Source organism: Hemiscyllium ocellatum, chromosome 34 (assembly GCF_020745735.1).
Source record: "Hemiscyllium ocellatum isolate sHemOce1 chromosome 34, sHemOce1.pat.X.cur, whole genome shotgun sequence".
Lineage (NCBI taxonomy): Eukaryota > Metazoa > Chordata > Chondrichthyes > Orectolobiformes > Hemiscylliidae > Hemiscyllium > Hemiscyllium ocellatum.
Genome location: NC_083434.1, coordinates 14103349 through 14121931, shown reverse-complemented (window position 1 = coordinate 14121931; position 18583 = coordinate 14103349). Strand labels below are relative to the sequence as shown.

The 18583-nt window shown below is 40.1% G+C and overlaps 1 long non-coding RNA gene across 1 annotated transcript in view; it reads left to right on the top strand.

The window, feature by feature from the left end:
• The window catches only part of LOC132832346 (uncharacterized), a 112099-nt gene that overhangs the window by 90065 nt on the left and 3451 nt on the right, over window positions 1-18583 (top strand). The window contains exons 4-5 of the long non-coding RNA XR_009646935.1: window positions 9776-9846; window positions 12456-12613. This is a non-coding gene — a long non-coding RNA (uncharacterized LOC132832346). The remainder of the gene's footprint in view (window positions 1-9775; window positions 9847-12455; window positions 12614-18583) is intronic.

The window sequence follows — 18583 nt, the reverse complement described above, 5'->3', positions numbered from 1 at the left end:
CACCTCCCATTCATGTGTCTATCAAGATATACCTTAAATGTTGCTAATGTTCCTGCTTCCACCACCTCCACTGGCATTCCAGGCACAAATTTCTTGAGATAATGCTACCCTAATATATTATTAATCTATCAGCTCTTCTGGAATCTCCAAATTACCACCTAAACTGCAAGCAAATTGGTAACATGTCAACAAGATTGAAGAAGTAAATGTGCGGCTCAAACAATGGTGTTGGAAAACAGTACTGGGGAGGGAAAGAACTGTTCGGATGGCATGGGCTCTACCTGACTCATACTGGGACCACAGTCTTGGCACATCACAAAACTAGTGAGTGTATGTGGGGGAGTTCAGTTGCATGGAAAGCTGAAGGGGAAGGGATTTAGCAGACATTCCAGAATATGTAACAGGATGGAGAGTACGGAAAGGATCAGGAATCCAACTTCAGGCACAGCAGATAAGCAGACAGTTATTGGGGGGGTGGTTGGGGGGGGGAAATGGAAAGGAGTGAGCTGGCAACGCAAGACTGAGGAAGTTGTACTTAAATACACACAGTGTATGAAATAAGCTAAGTGAGCTTGAAGTGCAAATTGAATTCAGTGGTTATGATGTTGTGGATATCAAAGAAACATGGCTACACGGGATCAGAACTAGGAACTAGATATCCAAGGATACATATCCTATCCAAAGAACGGATGATGAGCAGATGCGCAGGGTTGCCTTGTGAGTAAGAAATGAGATTAAATCAATAGCAGGAAGTGATATTGAGTCAAAAGGCATAGAATCTGTGTGGTTGAGTTGAGGATCCACAAAGGAAAAATGACCCTGATAGAAATGGTGTACAGGCCTCTGAGGCAGTTGTCAGGATGTGGAGAAGAGCATAAATGAGGAGATTAAAAAGACATGTAAGAAAGGTACTATTACAATAATCATGGGAGACTTCAATATGCAGTTGCACTGGGAAAATCATATTGGAAGTGGATCTCAAGGAAAGGAATTTGTGAGATGGTTTTTGTTTATAGCAGCTTGTGATACAGCCAAACAGGGAACAGACAATTCTGGATTTGGAGATGTGTAATGTGGCGGACTTGATTGCCCCTATAGGGCAATGATCATAATATGATAGAACTCACCCTGCAGTTTGAGAGGGAGAAGTTGGAATCAGATGCAACGATATTACAATTGAATAAAGCTAACTCCAAAGACATGAGGAAGGAACTGGCCAGAATTGATCGGAAGGTAAGCCGAGCAGGGAAGATGGTGCAGCAGCAATGGCAAGAGTTTCTGTGGATAATTCGGGAGGCACAGCAGAAATTTATCCCAAGAGGGGACGATGAGACAACCATGGCTGAGAAGGGAAGTAAGGGACAGCATAAAAGCAAAAGAAAAACATACAGTGTGGTGAAGATTAGTGGGAAGCCAGAGGATGATGAACCCTTTAAAAACTTGCAGAGAAAAAAAGCAATAAGGGAAGAGAAAATGAAATATGAGAGTAAACTAGATATTAAAGTAAAGGAAGATTGCAAGAGATTTCTTTTAGATATTTAAAAGGTATGATAGGCAAAAGTGAACAATGGACCACAGGAAAATGAGGCTGGAGAAGTAGTAATGGGGAAGAAGGAATGGCAGATGAACTGACCAGGTATTTGCATTGATTTTCTCAGTGGAAGAGCTGAGCAGCATGCCAGAACTTGAAGAGGGTCAAGGCAGAGGTAAGTGTAGTGGCCACCTCAAAAGAGAAGGTGCTCTGGAAGCTGAAAGGTCTGAAGGGGATAAATCACCCAGACCAGATGGACCGCACCGCAAAGTTCTAAAGGAGATAGCTGAGCAGATTGTGGAGCCATTGGTGGTGATCTTTTAGCAATCACTGTATTTAGGGGGAGTCCCTGAGGACAAGAAAATGGCTAATGTAACATCCCTCTTTAAGAAGGGAGGGAGGCTGAAGCCAGGAAACTGTAGGCCAGTTAGCCTGGCCTCGGTCATTGGCAAGATTTTAGAGTCCAATATTAAGGATGAGATTGCGGAGTACTTGGAATAGTAAAATAGGGATGAGTCAGCATGGTTTTGTTAAGGGGAAGTCATGATCTATTTGGATTTCCAAAAGACATTTGACAAGGTGTCACACAGGAGAATGCACAATAAGGTAAGACCCCATGTTGTTAGGAGCAAGGAACTGGGTATGGATAGAGGAATGGCTGACTGACAGAAGACAGAGTAGGGATAAACTTTTTTTTTCAGAAATGGCAAGCTAGTGACTAGTGGAGTCCCACAGAGGTCACTGTTGGGACCACAACTATTCACACTATACATTAACGATTTGGATGAAGGAACTGAGGGGTTTGTTGCTAAGTTTGCAGATGATAAAAAGACAGGTGGAAGGACAGGTGGCATTGAGGAGGCGGAAAGGCTGCAGAAGGAGAGGATAGAGTCATACAGCACAGAAACATACTCTTTGGTGCAACCAGTCCACACTAAACACAATCCCAAGCTAAACCAGCCCCAACTGCCTGCTCCTGGCCCATATGCCTCTGAACCTTTCCTATTCATGTATCTATCCAACTGTCTTTTAAACATTGTAATTGTACCCGTGACTACCACTTCCTCAGGAAGTCCATTCCACACAATGACCACCTTGTATAAAAAAAAATGCCTCTTAGGTCTTTTTTAAATCTCTCCTCTCACCTTAAAATTATGCCCTCTCATCTTGAAATGCCCTATTTAGGGAAAAGACAACTACCATTAACTCTATCTATACCTCTCATTATTTTATAAAATTCTATCAGGTCACCTCTTAACCTCGATACTCCAGTGAAAAAAGTACCAGCCTATCCAACCTTTCTTTATAACTCAAATCTTCCATACTCGGCAACTTCCTGGTAAATCTCTTCCGAACGCTCTCCAGTTTGGAGAGTGGTAAAGAAGTGCCAAACGGAGTACAATGTTGGAAAGTGAGTGCTAATGCATTTTGGTTGGAAGAATAGAGACATAGGCTATTTCAAACGATAACAGCTTTGAAAATCTGAAGCACAAAGAGATTTGTGAGTCCCAGTTCAGGAGTATCTTAACATTGACAAGCAAGTTCAACTGGCAGTTAAGAAAGTTAATGCTATGTTAACATTCATTTCAAGAGGGCTAGAATGCATAAGTAGTGGTGTACTGCTAAGACTGTATAAGGCTCTGGTCAGACTGCATTTGGAATATTGTGACCGGATTTGGGCCCCAAATTTAAGGATGTGCTAGCACTGGAGCAGGTGGACAAAAATAATCCCGGGGATGAAGGGTTTATCACATGGGAGCAGTTGACGTTTCTAGGTCTGTACCCAATGGAGTGTGGAAGGATGTGATCGCAATTTACAGAATACTGAGAAGCCTGGATAGAGTGGATGTGAAGATGATGTTTCCACTGGTGGTAGAGACGAGGACCCAACAGCACAGCCTCAGCCTGAAGGGATGGCTTTTTAGAACTGAGGTGAGGAGGAATTTCTTCAGCCAAAAAGTGGTTAATCTGTGCAGCTCAATGTTATGGAGGCCAGATCATTGAGTGTCTTTAAGACAGAGACAGAAGGTTCTTGATTGGTTAAGGAAGCAGACAGAAGAATGAGGTTGAGAAAATATCAGCTATGATCAAATGGTGGAGTAGACTTGCTAGGGTGAATGGCCTAATTCAGCTCCCATATCCTATGGTCTTATTGGCTTTAACCCAGTTCACTCTCAAGGCCTTAATTAATGTCAAGGCTTTTGAAAAGTAACTCCATTAATTCCTTTGCCCTCTCTCTCTCTCTATAGTTTATGCAGTTATGAGAAGAATATGAATTACTGCCTTTTAATTCAATATACAATTGAAAATATTTTGCTGTGCTTTTCTGAAGGCAAAAAGTTAACATTGTAAATCATACTCTAAGAGGATGCCAATGCTGGCTCAAATCCTAGAGGGCTGTAACTCCTTCCTAAGTCATAACAACTGCCTCTACCACTTAAACTGTGGGGCCATGGTAAGTAGTTTGTACTGAGATGATGGCAGTTAAAGACAAGTTACCAATGCCTCAGAAGCCTAGTGTTTAGTTAATTATGGCCAGCACAGGTTACCAGATGAAATTACAATCCCTAGTTCAGGGAAAAAAAAATCACCACAGTGCTGGTCATGAACACAACCTGGATTACAGATACATTAAATTGAATGGTTTTGTTAGAAAATTTAAGTTAAGTGTAGCAATGCATTAAATTTACCAACCTAATTGCTAATGAGACAAGTTACTGCCCTCAATTGTATTGTTTAATATCTCATACCTGATTATACTGAAACAGTTTTGTTTATCCAGGATTTTATTTTGCTGCTGTTAAATCTGTAACACAAAAAGACATGGACCTGTTCGATCCCAGCAGTTAAATTCTTAACAAGTATTGTCAGATGAATCCTCATCACTCATCATGTCATGTGAGATATTTGGTAGATTTGCTGTCACTATCCTTTTTTTTGAGAAGGGAATTGTAGAGTCTGCTTGGATTCGTGTGATAGAGAAAAATCAGTTTAATCTAATGACATTAATCAAGATGTAGATTATTGTATGACAGCAACAATGTACAAGTTACACTAATGTGATAAATATTTTAACAGAGACTGTGACAAAGACCCAGACAGTACATCTTCCTCCTTCAAGATCCTAAGTTGTTCTCTCTATAAGTCTTTATTACATTTTCATAGCAAATGGTGCTTAAGGTACTCTAATGCATCAAGGTTTAAATACCCTGATAGAAGAACAAGCTTATCTAAGAATCTTCACTCCTTTATTTTGGTAAAGTAAATGCATATGCCTTTAGTCTGCTAGCATCTAAATTACTGTTTGACAAGTGAAGTCCCATTTCTTTTCTACCTTGCTTATGGAATTAAGATGCAGTCCCACAGGTATTGTGACTACCCTACACAGGATACTTCAAGGAGAATCCAATATTTTTCTTGACCAACTTAAACATGTGCTGACTTCCCAGCAGATAGCGAAGGACCTCAAACATGAATGAAGCTGATTTCTTAGTCAAAATCAGCTAACTCAGCATCGACAAGAATTACATTTGGAACTTTCTAAAATTTGTATAGTTGGTTATCTGAACACTGACAATTAATATTGAAAATAAGTTATCATGTAGCACCACTCCAAGCAATCCAAGCTAAGAAAATGTTCTCCATTGGCAAGTTAGGCTGTGAAAGTGGCTAAGGTTGTCTTGTCAGACATCTGTGCTATGTATCACTAACAGTCAATCTGGATGAATCCTTTATGCTAAACCATCTGTAAACCTAATGAAACGTCTGTTGTCAAATTCATATTCCTTGGTACCCTTGACAGCAGAGCACAACACAAATTTATTTCTATTAACCCATGGAGGTCTTTAAATCATTGCACAGTAATAGTATGACAACTTTCTTACAGCTTGTCATTATTCACATCATCATTCTTATGCAACAATAAGAACTAGGTAAAAACAATGACTGCAGATGCTGGAAACCAGATTTGGATCAGTGGTACTGGAAGAGCACAGCAGTTCAGGCAGCATTCGAGGAGCAGCAAAATCGACGTTTCGGGCAAAAGCCCTTCATCAGGAAACAAAGGAGTACCAATGAGGTCATCTTATCTTGATTACAAATCAAACACTTCCCGACATCTGAAGACAATCTGAACAAAGCTCTCAAACTGTTCACAATGGAACAGGATTTTCTGTCCTTATTCATAGATATGAAAAAAAATACTTGTTGACTCATAAGCAGCATGAAAAAGAAAGGTTGAAAGAATTCTGTCTGATGACAAGTGCCCACAAACTTGAATTGGCAAAAACTGAAAGAGGATTGCACAATCTATTGCAGTCCCACCCATTTGCACAAACAGAGCCCTTAGGTCCTCAGACAAATCCAGCAAGTGAAAAAGTAGAATGCTTTGTACATGCATAACCAGCTATTCACTCATGCTAGCAAAGTACATTCAAGGGAATGAATGTAATTGCCCAACTTTCCACCAAGCATTATGATTCCTTGGCTTCTCCTCATCATGATGAAACATTCTAACTGAACAAACACTTGGTACATTTTCTCAGCACTGAAATCCATGAATATGGCCTTCATGGTAGAAGGCAGACTTTCAATGCCACTTCCCTCCACCAACCAACCCAACAAATGTGACTTAAGGCATTGTGGCAATGATCCAAACCTAATCAAATGCATTGAGGCTGAAACAGTATGTAATTAGTTCTTGGCTTAATGTCAACATTGGAACATCACATCATCATTAAAGTTCACATAAGCACCAGCAGTAAGGCTCCAAGTATTAATTTGAAATTAAGTCATGAGGGCATAACCAGAGTAACTAAGCAGTCCAAACTAGGATCTTTTCTTTATTTGAACCCAACTCCAACTCAAACATCTCACCTCAGATGAAACAATAAATTCTCATGCTAGTTATCTGCCAACCAGTAAAACATGTATGTGAGAGATCATCCCGAAATGAACTCTACCATCTATAACTTTATCAACAATGTGGGGTGTGGCTTCCCGTAATAATCTGATCAATAAAGACATCAGTACTACTAAATCTGATGTAGTCACAGATGCTAGGTTTACTTCCTGTGCTGTTAGCCAAGCTCAGGCAGCATAATACATGGATGGCGACAATGAACCTCAATATTTTTGAACTATGGGGTATAATAAATTAGTTACATGTTTCATTCTGATTGGAAAATTCCAAGTATAGATGCTGTCTGTGGCCATGATCCAGCCTGCCAGTGGTTCTCTCCCTGTAAAAAACACCAAGCAATGGACTATGCTCCACTTCAGTGCAGCTCTAAGCACTCAAGAAACTTTACAGCGTACAGTACAAAATACATAATGGCATCTAAGAGAGGTACTGCACCAACTTACCAAGGGTCCTTCGATTGCACCTTCCAACCCTGTAATCTAACTAGGACAAATACAGCAGATACAGGGGAGCACCACAACATCCAAGTTTGCCTCCAAACCTCACACCATCCTAACATGGAACTATATCACCATTCTTTTATTGTTGCTAGGAAAAGTCCTGGAACTCATTCCCTAGCAGCATTGTGTGTGCACCTACATTACACAGACTGCAGCCATTCAAGGAGGTAGTCCACCACCACATTCTCAAGAGCAGTTAGGGATGGACAATAAAAATGCCAGACTAGCCAACAATGTGCACATCCCATTAATGATTAAAAAAAAAACTGACTCAACATTTGGTCTAACAAAAAGGAATTGCTACCTGATATTGCTTGAAAAGACTGTCCATGGAATCATATCCCAATTGGATCTGATAACATCAGGAAAGGAAATAACAGGTTCATGAATATGCCATAGATAAAAACAATGAAAGTTACAACAAGTAATAAACCAAGACAGAGATACATGCTGCCACAACAAACTTATAATAGGACATATCTAAAGCCATTAACTTCGTATCAGTGGGCATGCAATTTAGAATAAATTAATTAATTCTGAATATTTCCACCATTTTCTGCTTTTATTTCATATAAACAGCATCGTAGTATTTTAATGTAAATTCACCTCAGCTAATCTTTCTACTAGTTAAGATGGAGTTATAGTTGATTGCCACAAAGGTGTATCACAAAGTACCCATGTTGAAACTCTCCCAATCCATCCAGTTTTGCTGAAAGAATACCACAGTGTTATTGATTTTTGGTATTGCAAGTGTCCTTGTAGGATAAAAATGACTGGCTGAACTTGGATTGGGAAGTGGTACACTTCTACTTACGTATTCTAGCTCTCTCAAAATGAATGTTTACATAGCATTAACTTACATTGCTGAGCAAGATTATATAACCTTTCCCAACGTCAATAAGGAATCCATTTCTATATTTTTCATACAACTTTAGAGTTCCTACAGTGTGAAAGCAAGTACTACTTCAAATCCACAGCAATACTCTGAAAACCATCCCTCCTATCCTATCCCTGTAATAGGGATAGACACACCTCCTATTCTATCCCTGTAATTCTGCAATCCTCATGGCTAATCCACACAATCTGCACATTTTTAGACTAGGAGGAAACTGGAGCACCTGGAGGAAACCTCCACAGACACAGGGAGAATGTGCAAACTCCACACAGACAGTCGCCTGAGGGTAGAATCAAATCTGAATCCCTGGCGCTGAGGTAGCAGTACTAACCATTGAGCCACAGTGCCGTTTTGTTAAAAGGAAGCTAATTATTCTTGCAAACTACCTGACAGCAGCCTGTTATGAGAGACTTGTGCTAATCTAGTCCTATTGAATTAGTAGAAAGCCTTTCTTTCAACTTTGTTCTTTAGTTCACCAACCTTGTTGCAGGCAAGTTCAAACAGGGCCATCACAGCAAAGTGCTGCAACTGGGAATTGATGTGGTAATTTACATTTCTTGACTTCTTCAGCTTATCAGTCTAACATTGTTTTCCCTAAGGTATAAAAAACTTTCTTTCACTTCATAATTACAACTGATTGCCTTGTATATCTGTCAAGCCTAGCACAAGTCTCAAAGACACTCTTTTATTAGAAAGGGGACAATGCAGAAGGTTTCTCTTGTGGCTTTTCACAAAATACCTGGAGGGAGGTTGTGTACTGAGAGAGACAGCTTGAAAGCGTGTGGCTGGCGAATGACTAACATGTGAGACCAACAGATGGTGGAGTATGGTAATCTAATCCATTAAAGGATTACTTGCAGAATTCTTTTTTCCCTGCTGAAAACATTGCCAAGGTTGGAATTTTAAATCTTGTTCAGGTTTTCTCCTCACTATTTTGTAATTTCATTCAATTTTGTCATGCAAATTATTCTAGCAGAGTTCCAAAAGAATTGTAGTGTTTTCCTATAATTGATGTGAGAGCAAAACAAGTTCCACTGCAGTATCAATTTCAATCCAGCCATGCAGCAATATTAGTTTAATTGCACAGACAGTATAGTATTCAAAATCAACTAACCAATCACCTATTTTTCTCTCTTTCACTACAATTGGGTTAATTGAGGACCAGAAGTGTATGTAAATAGCATATGAGCGTTCAACAAAGGGTAAACCAACAACTCAGTGGCAACACTCATTTTCAAGGCTCTGGGTTCAAGTACCACTGCAAGCATTTGAAACCAAAGTCTAGGCCAAGGTTTTCTAAACTGGGGCAAAATTCCAGCTAAAATCTCGGAATCAAGAGCTTTGAGGGCAGTCACAGATCTCCAGCTGAGGTGGAAGAGCCATGTTCCTGCTTTAACAAGTTCTCGCTCTCACGGATCCCCCCCCCCCCCTCTCTCGCAGTTCTCACTAACCAAGGGGTCAAGACTTGAAGTAAGGTCACAATGGGATAATGCTTGGCTAACCCAACATTCCAGTGCACTGCAGGAGGTGCTGTCATTTAGATGAGATAGCATAATGGAAAGAAGAGGTGAAGAATTTTCTCTAATATTTATACCGCAACCAGCATCAGTAAAACAAAAACAAATGATCTGGTCATCCTTTTTGTGGGGTCACGCTGTGTTTAAATTGACTGCGGCTTTTAATAGATAAGTGACTACAGTTCAACAATAATTTGTTATAAAATGTTTTTAAGATATGAAAGGTGCTGTGCAAATCAATGACACCCTGTTTTTCCCTGCGAGGAAGAAACATTGGTCTTTGTTTGATAACACGGGGCAAGCTAAAAATAGATTTTCAGCTCATCATGATAGTCATCCATTTCAAAGCATAAAAAATAAACATCAAGTTGTAAGTATGACAAACACTGATTTGTTACTTTCTCTTTCCAGACTGCCACAGAGGATGGTTCAAAAAGATCCCAGCATTAAGGAAATCACCACAGGAAGTGACTACAAATTAAGTATTTTGATAATTATTTATGAAACCTTCCATAACCTTGTCCAGCACTCCATAGTTTCAAGAATTCCATATTTCAACTAATTTGTGTCTGTTACGCACCCTCACTTTTTTTATTCTGTTCACCATGGGCTGCTATGCCTCAAATTTCCTATGCTCTTAGTTCTGGAATTCCCTGTATAAACCTTTCTGTCTGTCTCTCCTCATGTAAGATGCTCGTTAAAAACTCTTTGACTAAGCTTTTGCACACCTGTGCTTATATTTCCTCATGTGGCTCAGTGCCAAATTTTGCTTGATAATTAGACCAATACAGCAGTCAGTTTAATATGTTAAAGTTGCTATGTAATTGCAAGCTCTTGTTGCTCTTTTTCCATTGTGTGTGTGTATGCCCCAGAAATTGTATCTTGCTATCATTACTCCCACCACTCTGCAAAGCCATTTCACAGCAGCAAATAGTTGTGAGGAGAATCGGCCACTAGCAGTCTCACTGCTGTGTGAATGAATCATGTTGGAAATATGCTTCAACATTATGTAATTTACACAGTTGAGATTCTCCCTTGTGTGACTGGATTTTGTTTCAAACAGTCACTGGATGACATCTGGAGGCTTATAGCTTCTTATTCTAACAGACAAGAGGTGACATGAAGTTTTCAAGTCCCTCAACTGTTTTTATTTGAAACTTGAAAGCTTGAATGTTGTAAAACTAAAAGGTTCAGGAATGGTGGTAACACTGCAACTTCATCAGTTTTATTGCTTTATTGCCAAAGGCCAGCATGTTACATGTGACCTCTGAACTTTTAGGAAGGGAGCTCAGATTACCTGCAGCAAACAGAAAGCTCCAACTCATATTTTAAAGTAGTAAGGGACTGGATGAAAATTTCAAACCATAATGGAACTCAACTTCAACTCAAAAATAAGATGTTTTTTGTCAACATTTAATTGCACAATTTCCCTAAGAAAATCTCTTCAAATCAAAGTATCACACAACACCAGGTTATAGTCCAACAGGTTTAATTGGAAGCACACTAGCTTTCAGAGCGACGTGTGCTTCCATTTAAACCTGTTGGACTATAACAGGGTGTTGTGTGATTTTTAACTTTGAACCCCCCAGTCCAACACCGACATCTCCAAATTATGTCTTCAAATCAAGTTTGCATTTTTAAAGAAATCATGATATGCTCAATAGATTTAAAGAACAAATGGACAGAGGCATATTGACAGTATGAAAGGCCTCAGGTTTCATGCACACCTGGTCAAAGCTGGGCTTGCAAGTAGCGTAATCAGTGACCACCATGGAATCTTCCAATCCAAGAGGTGGCAAACCTGAGGACTAGAAACTATTGTAGTGTGGTGGTATCCCAGACCCCACCTTTCTTCCAGCCTCTATCTCAACTAAGCTCAAGGTGGGAAAGCCCAGGCTCAAAAATACCTGTTATATTGCCACCTGAGGTCTCTAAGTAGTCAATTAATGACCATTTAAGGACCAATTAACCTACCTGTGTTGTAATTATTTCATCCCAGAGGTGTGTCAAAAAGTCTGCCCATCTGAGTGGTAGATTAGTGTAGGAAGCCTATCAATTGAGTGCTAATTTGTGCACAAATGAAGGATTAAATATAGGGCAGAGGATAGCTACTAAAAGACAACTTCTAGTCCTTACTTCCAACTCCACTGACCCCCCCACCCCAATCCCAGAAAACTATCCCATCCTGAAAAGTAGTTGTTTGGCACCTTGGTCATCTAATGTTGGTTACCTCCCTTCTGTAGCTTTCTTAAAAGCACTGACGAATGTGACAATTAACAGTCTCTGATCAGCCTGCAGCATTTACTGAGCAGAACATTTGCAGCCCCTCGCCCAAGCTTTGTTTTCAAGAGTCAACTTGGGTGACATGGCCAGTCTTTCAGCAAGTGACTGAGCCATCTAATGAAAATTGAAACTTACACTCCTGAGCTAGAAGCAGGGAATGATAAGTCAGTGCTTTTGTTCATTTTCTTGATCACTATCCATAACTTCTGCTGGATGAGTGCATGTTAGCCGAGAGTGAGTCGTAGCCTAGAGTGAGTCACAGAATCAGAAAATGGAATCAGAATTCCAGACATGACTGCAATGCCTGGTACTTGTGTGGCCTGCTCAAACATGAATAATGATTATTTGCATTATGATGGAGCAGACAACTGATGCCATGCCAGAAACAGACATTCTTACTTGGGTAGAAATTGGACCAGTGGCCCACTTTAAAATCAGTGCAACAGGGATCAATTCATGAGTCCTAAATCATGAGTATCAGAAAGAAAAACTGACATGGCTAGGAAATGTCAGTGGGTCTGGCAGGATCTGTGGAGACAAAGCAGGATTAACATTTCGGGTCCAGTGACCCTTCTACAGAACTGCCAGAAACCTGCCCTGAATTTGGGTTGGCTATTTTTCAGATGTAGGGGAACAACTACCTGAAATAGGTATCAGTCCTTGAACATAATACTGACATGGCTACAGCCCACATTAAAATTCTTCTGGTTCAGGTATGAACAGACCAGACACTGCACCTGCTCTCCTCAGATATGGCTTTAAAGAACAAGAAGCTGCCACCAAAAAGGTAATTTTTGATTTTACACAGGTTTGATATGGACTCAGAAAGAGCAGGGCAGCTGCTGCTGTCCACAACTGCCCCCCCGCCATTTCCTGCTTCCTCACATTTTCTCCATGGCTTGAAATGCACAACAGACACCAAGGTCTCAACTAGTTTTTGAAATGAGGCCTGAGGATGAATCTCAGGTGAGTTTTGTGCCTTTTGGTCAGTATCTATGCACCACTGGTTATGTGCCTAAACATGGAACAGAACTAATTTCTATCCAATGGTTTAAGGAGAAGATAGAAGAAAATAAGGCTCACAGTTATTTCATATTTGTGTTTATAACATATGATTGTGCATAGCAAGCAATTCTTGTGATGTAACACAGGAAATTCAGAATACTATTTGGGTTAATGTACTACCATTTGTGGGAGTTGGTTTACTTCAATTGACTGGATAGTTGGCTTATAAAGTAATCCGCATCGGTTCAAATCCCCACACTGTCTGAGATTACCATGAAGGACTCTCCCCAATCTTTTTCCCCTCAATTGAGGTATGGTGGCCCTCAGGTTAAATCACCACTAGTTGTCTCTCTTTCTCTAATGAGAGAGCAACGCTATGGTCTAGTCAGAATCTGGCAACATACTGATATTTGCATTTTCTTTGAAGTTTTTTCTTCATGATTTAGAATTGCATCCTCTCAAATCAGTTAATCTTAAATTGCACAGAGATAATGTAGGGCTAGTTGTGGTAAATCTGTCCCCATGGCACTTATAGCTCAGATAGGGTTAACTTGCATTGCATTTTCTTGGATCGTTAAGACCCTGCCTTTGTGAGATAGCTAGGTATACATGGAGTGCATGTTGTACATTTTACCTGTTTCTGAGGGTTTAATTACATTGGGAAAATCTCAGTCCATTGCGAAGCAGCAAACTCAAATGGGTCCAAGTGCAGAATGAGAAAGCAAAATTTATTGCAAATGTTGGAAATCCTGAAACATAAGCGGAAACACACAACAGATCGGGTCAGCATCTGTTAAAAAAAAGGACCCAGCAAAGTCAGCATTTCAAAACAGAAAACTTGTTTGTTAATATGTTTAGAAAATGAGAAAGTAATACTATAAAACAAAGAGAAAACCACACGAATAAGAATGGAATTATGTAATTCCGTCCAATGATGTACAGAAATCTTAACTCAGTATTTACACTCCTTTTGAGTCATTAATCAAGGATTTGGGAGGCCTCAGGAAAAAAAAGACTGCTGGTAAACAGGCAAATTTGGGAATAGTGTATGAAAGTAAAACCAGCTTGAAAAAGAGGATGGAATCATTGATCAGCAAATTGGGTGTAAGGTGTTTTGGAAAAGAAAGTATGAAATATTGGGCTCAAGTTTAGCTAAGTTTGAGGTGTGCAAATTTTTTGCAAGTTTTTTTGCTGCAAGACCTAGCACATTCTCTCATTATGTCTTACTAAACTCGCCACTTTAATGATCAATCACTCCCCTGTGGCATCTCTCACATCCGATTTCTGCCTTTAACACCTACCATTCACAGAATGATATGCCACTCAACAGATATCTGCCAAAAGACCAGCATTTAATGCACCTGCACCATTTTTGAAAGCCTGTGATGCACCCAAACAAACACTGACAGTCGGAACTGCTGTGTACAGTTCCTGTCATTTCCCCAGAATGGTGACATTGGCACCTTGCGATGTGAGAAGGGTCTTAGAGGTTCTACTGGGTGGGGTGGTGGCAATGTAGAACTTACTACTCCCTCAGGACTAGAAGTAGAGATCACAACACCAGACAATGTTACTCTGGTCTGAGGTTGCCACCTTGGTTAGAACAAACTCAGCTGCCTGGAAGAATGCACAGCACTGTAGAAAGCAGTTCAATGACCTTCACCATTCCCTCAGGCTAAGTGCCACCAATTCCTCTCTGATACCTCACACTATCTTTGCTACTCACTGCCTAAAAAGGTTCATAATCCACTACTTTCACTATCACATGCAGCATCTTTGCTCAATCATTGTCATCCAACCTATCCCCTGACACCACTAACCCTTTGTGTGCCCACTCTGTCTACATCACTCACTCACTCAGGACACTTTCCATTCACACTAACATTAATGACTATTCCACTCACTTTCAATCACCATAAGACCTGCCTCTCTTATTCCAGGAGGAAAACAGACCATCGTCAGATGGGAAGAGGCAGGATGGGTAGTGAGTTGCCCAATATTCAGCTCCTCATCCCTCATAAGGAGACAATTATAGTTTTGATCATGCATGCAGCCTTTATTAGGAGGTTGCCTTGGGTTTCCTGTGCCAAACACCCCTAAGCAAAGGCTATCCCCCTTGATTTGACTGCTGACAACCATGACAAGCATCCTGTCTTTGTGTCTATGTTAAACTACAAGGCAAGACCGCAGTAATGTGAGCTGTAGGGACAAAGGCAAAGCAATGCAAGACAGGGATGATGTGAGCTTCCAGGTGAGATCAGAGTAAGAAGGAGATATGACAGTAAGTGAAGAGCTGGAAATGGCCCCTGCTCCACTCGATGAGCTGGGTGCATGTTCCTGAGTGCATAGCCTCCTTCTTACAACATTGCAGCCATAGCTGCAAGTGCAGAAACCTCCTGTAAGTGAATTGGAGATGTGCCATGATGGCATGTATCAGATGCCAATGCATGTGGATGTGGATGCATGTGGCCAGTTCATATGGAGTATGCTTGAAATGTTAGTACCCAGTTTCCAACATGAAGATTGTTCGAGCAAGTGGTGAGCTGACTCCACCAAGTACTTGTTCTGGTTTCTTATTGAGCTTTCTGACATTGAGCTCATAGTAAGGTTCACTAATATCCTTTAGGGAAGGAAACTGCCATTCTTACCTAATCTGGCCTATATGTGACTCCAGACCCACCATAATGTGGTTGACTCTTAACGGCCCTCTGAGCATTTGGGGATGGGCAATAAATGCTGGCCTGGCCAGCAACACCCTCATCCTGGGAATGAATTAAAAAAAGGGAGGCCAAATATTAATGAGGTGTCTTGGCCATTAACAAAGCATTTAATTAGCGAAGCTCACTGTCAACTGGCAACTTGCCACTACCTGTTGAGAAATTCACCGTACGCTTACGAACAGCATAAAAGAGTGGCACAGATTCCTCCTGACGTCAAAATGGACTTTGCTGAATTATCACCCAATTCTGTCAAACAATTTTCCATGGCCCACATCAATCAGATCCTTATACGATCCTGCCAATTGTTCTTAAAACATGTGTTACAGTTTATTGGAACTATTGTACAAGCCATTGACAGACAGCTCAAAGATGGACTGGGAGGAGGAGACAAAGTGCTGAGGGACAGGAAACGTCTGTCTTTCACATTTCCTGTTATTTTCCAGCCATGCAGATCAGTTTGGTTCAGTAATAGCAATCTCATGTTTGAGTTAGGACATTGTGGTTTCTATCTTTACTATAGACTTCTGCATGTAATCCAAGCTGGTTCCTCACTGTTGATGATGTGTTTTCTGGGATCATAATTAAACTTTTTGCCAGCTCAGGTGCAAATAAAACTCTCATGGAATTATCTAAAGAAGAACAAGGAACTTTCTTGATATTTTAAGTTTTCTTCAGAACAATAGAAAGTCATATCAGACTGGAAATGTTTCTCTTTTGGCATAGTCTGCCAGTCCTACTGAGTTTCTCCAGCACTTTCTGTTTTTATTCATGTACATTAAAAGTTCCAATTATACATTACTTTCAATTGCAATTTATTGTTTCTTCAAATTTAAATAATGTTTCCTATTATTATTGTGCTGTGTGAAAGGCCAGTCTTTCTTATATCACCTTAAACATCTTCCGAAAATGGAGCCCTTTAATTTGAAATCTGGTTTATCAACAGCATTGTAATGGATGTAATAGAACTTTCCTATTTCCTTAAATTCCTCAATTGGTGTGTTATTGAACAAGTACTGAGATATCTCAATGTGCAGCAATTGACTTCAGTAGTTGGCCAGCACTGAAAAGGGAGAATATTGTTACACAGAGACTAATAGACTTTTACAGGTTTGGGGAACCAGGTGGTGAGATACTCAGCACAGTATTCCTAGCTTTTGACCTGCTCTTGTAGCCACTGCATTTATATGGTAAGTCCAGCTGTGTTTCTGCTCAATGGTAATTCCCAAGATGGTATATTTCTTCCCTAAAGGCCATTAGTAAACCACAAGGGTTTTCACAAAACTTGACTGTGGTCACCATTAAGCCAGCTTTTCATTCCAGCTTTTCATTGATTCAAATCTCACCATCTGCCATGGTGCTACTGGAACCCCTGTCCCCACAGCATTAGCCTCAGTCTCTGGATTACTGTATTGGATGTCAATACTGTTATGCCATAGCCTCCCTGTTTTACTGAGCAGGACAGTTGAAGGAGATGGGTAATATAATTAAACCTTCCAGAATATATCCAACTAGAATTGGCATTGCTGTCAATAAGGTGCCAAGAAGCGAATGTCAGAGTGTACACATATTTTTGAACATTTTATTCAGGATCCCAGAATTCAATGCTGTTAGGAAAAGGAACCAGTCAACTACTCATAAATCCCATTATACAACAGAAGCATAGTGAGTAAGAGACCCCCAAATACACAAGACACTGACCGACATAATTCCCAAATTGAGGTGGGTGGAATAGGGTTGCCAACTCCCACTGGGCAGATAGCTAGGATCATATCACCTGACGTCCTCTTCCAAACCCACAGTCATGTTGTTGTTGTTCCAACATGTTCAAACTCTCACAGCGCTCCTTATACCTTACTCTCAGTGAATCAGCCCTTTCACGTATCTCCAATGCTTTTTGCAACTAGTAAACAAAAGTATTCAAAGATTCTTTAAAGAAAACACATTTGCTTTTATTGTCCCAATGCTTTGTTCTCTGTGTTGCTCATAGCAATTTCTGTAGATGGATCTCTAATTCCAGAGAATCTGGGGAGAAGGCTGTCACATACATGTAAATGTAGCTAGGACTGAATTCAGAATCAAGGCAAGGAGGGAGAGTTCAGAGACAGGCAGAAATTCTGTCCCCACCCTGCTTTTCCAAATCCCATTTGAGGAAGGGTTAAAGTGAGGGGGTGGAAAGCTTAGGTCAGAGTATTCCACATCAAAAAGAAATCACAAATTATTAAGAGTTTATAAAGCATGTCAAAGACAAGTTTTGATAATACTTATAAACATCAGCCCCATGCCTTTTGGAATTTTAAAAGGTGGACTTTTTGAACCGTTTGAAATAAAGAGATAATGATCAAAGTAACTCCAACTATTTGCAGAGTCGGAGAAGAAAAATAGAAAGTTGCATGCAGGCAAACAGCAAGAAGATAAAAGGGAAGATATAGTTCAAGAAAATCTTGTGGATGACATTTGTGATGACAAGTTGTAGAAACAAGTCAGACAAACATTAGTATTACAACCATTCTGGGTGTTAACTGTGGCCTGGTCTTTCAGAATTGCACATACGATACAGGAGCAAAAATAATGTTACTCATCCCCTCTCTTTCACACGAATGAAAATGTCATGTGAAAAGTCAAGTAACAGGTATTCTCTTAACATTTAGTAACCTGTTGAAGACTCAAAGTTGTTGACTGCTATTTAATTTGTAAGCAGCAGCTCAAGATGAGACATTGTGACAATTCTGTCATCTATACCTGATCTTGCCGACATTTGACTCCAAACCCATAGGGCCCTTTACTGCCCTCTGCACAATTAGACATAAACAATTAATTCTGGTTTAACTAGTGATGGTCAGATCTTGTGAATGAATAAAAATAACTCTCAATAGGAAAATAGCTAAGGAAGAAGAAATATTCAATTTCCTTCTCCACGTTATTTAACTTGCATGTGTGCACGATCTGGAATCAAGCTCAAAACTCTCAGCATTTGTATTGATCCCCATTTTAAGCTTTACTAGCAGACTGGATGTCCATTACTTGTCCATTTTGTGGTTATTTCTTTTATGCTTTGGATACAGACTTGTATGTTCTTTGGCCGACCCCATTTTAATCATTAAGGCCACTAACTTGGGACAACAGTGAAGTGTTCATTTGAAAGTACAGTAATTATGAGAGGCAGGTATTTTGAGACTTTGTTTTAAGTGGCTGAAAACCCTTTCTTCCTATG